At 55.4% G+C, this 5709-nt stretch overlaps 1 pseudogene across 1 annotated transcript; it reads left to right on the plus strand.

Moving 5' to 3' along the window:
• The first annotated feature begins 390 nt into the window (after positions 1-390).
• On the plus strand, positions 391-5025 carry LOC307177774 (large ribosomal subunit protein eL31-like; annotated as a pseudogene). Its single transcript has 4 exons — positions 391-414; positions 1809-2006; positions 2128-2200; positions 4622-5025. The product of its transcript is annotated as a large ribosomal subunit protein eL31-like (transcript).
• The last annotated feature ends 684 nt before the right edge of the window (positions 5026-5709 follow it).

Raw genomic sequence — 5709 nt, forward strand, 5'->3', positions numbered from 1 at the left:
GGTTAAGAATCCGCCTGCCAATGCAGGGGACACGGGCTCGAGCCCTGGTCCGGGAAGATCCCACATGCCGCGGAGCAACTAAGCCCGGGTGCCACAAGTACAGAGCCTGTGTTCTAGAGCCCACGCTCTAGAGCCCACGAGCCATAACTACTGAACCCGCGTGCCACAACTACTGAAGCCCGCGCGCCTAGAGCCCGTGCTCTGCAATAAGAGAAGCCACTGCCTACACACCTCAACGAAGAGTAGCCCCCGCTCTCTGCAACTAGAGAAAGCCCGCGCGCAGCAATGAAGACCCAGCGCAGCCCAAAATAAATATATTTTTAAAAAAAAAAGAATCTGAGTCAGGAGTTCTAACTCTTTGATCTCTGAAGTACCTGTAAGATAGGGAATATGGGGGGAGGCACGGTTCAGGGGGTAAGGAGTGTGTTTCTGTGTAGATTTGCGGGGTAGAGACGGTGTGAGAAAAAGTGTGTGCCTGCGGGCGCCTCCTCTTACGGGTGTGTTTGCACAGCAGCGCCCTCTGCTGTCCCTGCTCCCCCAACAGTCCTGTACCGTTTACAGTTCGAAAGTCCTTCCCCCTAACTTTAGTCTGTCTTTCCCCATATTTCTTTTCAGTTGTGCGGAGCACAATAAAATCGCATTCAAAGAGTTGAAAAACAATTCTTTAGGTCCACCCTATACCCATTGCCCAGACCTTTAGCTCTGATAAAAAAAAACAAATTCACCTGAGTAAATTTTAAAGATCTTATTGGCTTTATTCAATGATTCATGAATTGGGCAGCATCCAACCTAGCAGATGGAAAGGAGCTCCGAGGAGCTGTACAAAATGAAAGACTTGTATAGGCAGAGGGAGTGGGAACAAGGAAGTTACACTAGACAGAAAAGCAGATTGGCTGTGGCAAGGGCACTTTCCTTTAGAGAACGGTAGGGGTCGTTCAGAATGAGGCAGATTACTTAACTAGTGCTGGTTAGGCAATTCCTGACTGACTTTAAGATTCCGTTTTTGGGAGAGATGAATCAGTTAAGTCTCAGTTGGGCGATGTGGGGTTAAGCATAAGTGACTCCATTTGTCTTGTTTTTAACAGTCCCCTTCAGGAGACTTCCAGGACACTACTGTCATGTGCAACCTCATTTAATCTGAACTACTCTTAGGTGTCATAGGGAAACTGAGACAAGAAATTGAGAATGTGTCAGCAAGTCCCCTAAAGACCCCATCCTAACCACTTCCTTCAGGAAGTGACTCCCTGGCCCTGGCTCACCCATGCCCTGGGAACAGATGAGGGTGTCAGAGCTACAGATAGAAGCTGAGATTGAGCAAAGCTGCATAGATAGCTCACCTCCCCACCTCTGATAACAGCTCCCCATGGATGCCTGTGGGATGGGTAGATCAATCTGCCCTGACTCTTCTCTTATTGTGGCAACAGAGGACGGGGGTGGCCGTGGTTCTGCTGTAGTAAGTAACCCCAAAGTTAACCTTGAAGGGTAAAGTTTATTTAATGAATCCCATGTGGGATGGGTAGGGGCAGGGCCGCCTTCAAGGGCATGGGACTTGTATAGTTGCACAGGGGCAGCACTTGGTTTAATGTTCTGCTGTCGCCGTCTTGAAATTCTTAATTTTTCAACAAGAGGCTCTGCATTTTCATTTTGTAGCAGATCAGAGTTGGGGCGGTGACGTGCAAGTCTTCTCACCGGATTTCGACACTCCCAGAGCTGTCCGGGAAGCAGCTGCGCAATGGCGCCTCGGAGAACCTGTGGACCAGCGGCCGCTTGTGGAGTCCTCGGCTGGCTTCGGTTCTGCTTTCTCGCAGGAAACGTTCCACACTCGCTTGCCGGAAACCCACGGCGCCGCGCTGCTGCCGCCCCTGCCCTCGAAGCCGGCGGTTCTACGTGCCGGTTCCCGCCTAGGCCTCCGGAGCGCTGCCGGCTCCGTGCAGAGCTGCGTGACTCTGGGGCGCGCGCCACTCCCAGCCCGAGCGCCGGCAACCCGGGTCAGCCTCCGCTGGGAGGTAGTGCCGGGCGCTTTCCGCAGGCTCGGCTCCCCTGGAACGTGCTGGACAGCACCCGCAGGCCCTGCGCTGCAGACTTCTGCCTCCACTATCTGGTTTCACACCGTGCCCTGGGCTGAAGATCAGAAGGTGTAAGAAGGCCCCGAGCTGCGTGCGGTCCTGGAAGACCGTGCAGGGGCACAGCGGAAACGCAGGTGCGGCAGGGCCCTCCCAGGGCTCGCTGGAGTGCACGAGCCCGGCGTGCTGGCTCTTCATTGAACCGTCTGAGCCCTCATTTCTGAACTAGCCCCAGCTTCTTTGGGCTTCCCAGAATTACCACCATTGCGACCTACACCCTCAAGGGCAAAAAGTCTGGACCGGGAGATACGGTACTCTACATTGGGAACAGCTGGCACCTTCCTCCTTGCCCAGTCTTTGGGAGGCACGGAATGGGGACGCCCACACGAGCTGGGGGTCACCCAGAGTCGAAGGAGGGCATATTCACTGTGTGAAAGGTACATGCGAGGAATTCTAGGGATTTTTCTCTCCTGCCTTGCAGGTAGCAGAGTCTGCACAGCTTGGATGCTTGTAAGGGGGCTGAGTCCGTGAAAACTGAGGGAGCCTTCCCAGTCTCACCAAACAATTCACAAGACAGGTTTGGAATGGGCAGGGACTATGTCCATAATGTGTGAGTTCCTACCAGCCCCAGGACGGAGTATGAGATTCGAGTTTTGCCCACCTCTCCCGCGGTCCCTGGGTCTGGTCAGGTCATGGACATTCTCTCAGGCAAGCTCGGAGCTCCTGCGTGCCTCCAGTTCAAACCGGTGATGGTCTGAATTGTTGAGGCAGACGATGACCCATGCGGGTTATTGGACCAGTGTGAACATGCCCTGGAGTTCGGGTCGGATCCTGAACAGGGGACGCGTCTTCTCCTAGGGGGCGGAGGCGTTGGGGAACTTCAGCACCATGGGGTGGACAGCACCCTGGAGGTGCAGGCCTAAGCCCAGTAGGGGCTGTGAGCGCCCAACTCCCCCATCGCGAGCTTTAGGGTGGGAAGCCAGGCGGAGGGACGATCCGGACGGAGCCGAGCTCCTGGACCCGGGCCTCAAGCCCCAGAGGCTGTGTGGGGCTTGGGGCCAGTGCTCAGAGGATAGGGCCCGAGTTTGAGTTCCCTGCTGAGGGGGAAGGAGACGGGGAGGGAGCCAGAGCCGAGCTAGCCTGGGAAAGCTGGTGTTCCAGAACCGCGGAGCCGACGGCTGAAGGCGAGTCCTGGTCAACCCTCCTTGAGCCTCCATCCGGTTCGCTTGGAATTCCAGTGTAGACGCTGACTCCGGTGTTCTCTGCGACAGATGTCTGGCATTCGCAGGCTCAGGTATGCAGCCTCCACTACCCGCCCCCGATTAGAAAGAAAGATAAGGGCATCTCTTGAAGGGAAATGGAGATGTGGAAGGGCTGTTCCAGGGGAGGGAGGCAAGGCACTCGGCAGAGCTGACCTGGTGACCGCGAGGAAAGTTACAGACTTCGAGGAACCGTATAAATGACCCTTCATAGGGTTCAGATTACACACCTCACGGGAGCAGAGCCGCCTCCCTGAAGCCGAACCGTCCCCAGCGCCTCCGGGGGCCGGTCGTAGGGCGTGCCTGTCGGACTGCAGCCCCCGGACTGAGCGGACAAAGGCGGAGGGGAGGCGCTTGGGATGGGCGGCAACTTGTAGCTCTGGGAGGGCTAGCGTGCAGGTGGTGCGGGAACCCTGACAGGTGCCCCCCTCCCCATCCCAGGGCCAGGATGAAACCCAGGGATCCCACTAAACATGACTCCATCTAGACACAAGGCCCCATCCCCTGAACTTGCATTTAAGGCACCTGTCACACCCCACTAATTCATCTCTGGCCACATCCACTCCGCAGGCAGTCCCAGGGTTCCACCTCCTCGCTGTTTTGGCCTCCTCGAATTTCTGATTCCACCCACCTGGAACACCCCTTCCTAGTCAGGCTTGAAGATCCCCTTTCTCCTGAAATGTCTCCAGCTGGGCAGCATGTGCCGGGTCCTCTCCTCTGCCCAGGCTCCCTGGTCTTGTGGCAGATGTCACTCTGCGGGTCTCTCCTCTCTACCTTGGTCTGTCTCTCTCAACCCCAAGGCCCTGAGTTTTCTCAGGTCAGGAACCGGCTTGGCTTCTCCTACAGTAGTACTACACAGTAGGAGCTCCACAAATATTTGTCAGTGAAGGAGGCTTGTCTTGCTTTACTCAGCGTGGGTAGCATGGACTGAGGAAAGGCGGGCTCCTGAGGGCCAGTGGCTCAGGATCGCCCCGGGGAGAGTCTCGGTGAAATGACTGCCCCCCTGATCCAGCCACTGGTCCCAATCTCGGTTTATCCAGTTGTAGGATGTATTGGCAGTGTTATGAAAATGACACGATGGGGGAGAACCTTAGGGTCTCGGGCGTTCTGAATTTATTTTACAGATAGGGCTACAGGCCCAGAGACGGGGCTGTAATTTGTCCCAGGTCACATAGCAAGGTAAGGGAGGGCCAATGTCAGAGGTTTTTTAAAGAAGAACAGATGGGGAAAAGCAATTTCCAGCCCCAGAAAACTGAACTGGGGAAAACCTGGCTGCAGTGTGTGTTACTGCTCAAAAAGCTTCAGCTTTCCAACCCTGGCCTGGCAGGACGGCTCCTGCAAAGAAGGGCGGGGAGAAGAAGGGCTGGTCCTCCATCAACTAGGTGGTGGCCAGAGAATACACTATCAACATTCACAAGCACATCCATGGAGCGGGTTTCAAGAAGTGTGCCCCTCAGGCACTCAAAGAAATCCGGACATTTGCCATGAAGGAGATGGGGGCTCCAGATGTACGCACTGACACTAGGCTCAACAAAGCTGTCTGCGCCCAAGGAATAAGGAAGGCCCCATACCGTACCCGTGTGTGGTTGTCCAGAAAACATAATGAAGATGAAGATTCACCAAACAAGCTCTATACATTGGTTACCTATGTACCTGTTCCCACGTTCAAAAATCTACAGACAGTTAATGTGGATGAGAACTAACTGTGCTTGTTCAATAAAGTTATAGACACCCGCCCCCCCACCCAAAAAAAAGCTTCAGATGTCCCTGGCCAGGGTGAGACCACTGACATCATCCAGAAACACACAGGCGCTGATCCCGGGTTTGCTGGGCCAGGATAAACGAGGGACTGTAGAGACCGTTTTTGTCCCACTCATACATTTTATAAGACCCAGAGAGAATAGATCAGCGGCCCCAAGCCACACCGCGAGGTAGGGAGAGGGCCTGGGATAGTGTTCTTCTCGGATCTGAACTGTTCATGGACAATTTCCTTCCACGCGAAGGAACCTCGACCTCCCAGACACGCATGAGGCAACCACCTAGCAAGGTCCTCCAACTTAGCAAGGTCTCTGCCTCGGGCCAGGGACCTGCCACCGATCGAGTGCACGACGCTCTACTTCTAGTAAAAAGCAGGAGTAATCGATTGGTTTCCCTGCCCGGCGTCGCCGAGCACTGATTGGCTCCGGTTTGGAACTGGGAGCAAGGCGGGGGCGGAGGGGTGGGAGGGGCTTGACGCCGAGCCTGAAGCTTCTGGAGCAGTAGGAGAGCAGTCCTGTGCAACAGGTACTCGGATCCCAAAAGCGCTGTCCCGTCGCCAGGTGCTCAGTGAGTGCAGGAGGCCGGGCAGGGGCCGGGGGTCCCATTCCTCCTCACCGCCATGGGGTCTA

The sequence above is a fragment of the Stenella coeruleoalba genome (genome assembly GCF_951394435.1).
Source record: "Stenella coeruleoalba genome assembly, chromosome: 19".
Classification (NCBI taxonomy): domain Eukaryota; kingdom Metazoa; phylum Chordata; class Mammalia; order Artiodactyla; family Delphinidae; genus Stenella; species Stenella coeruleoalba.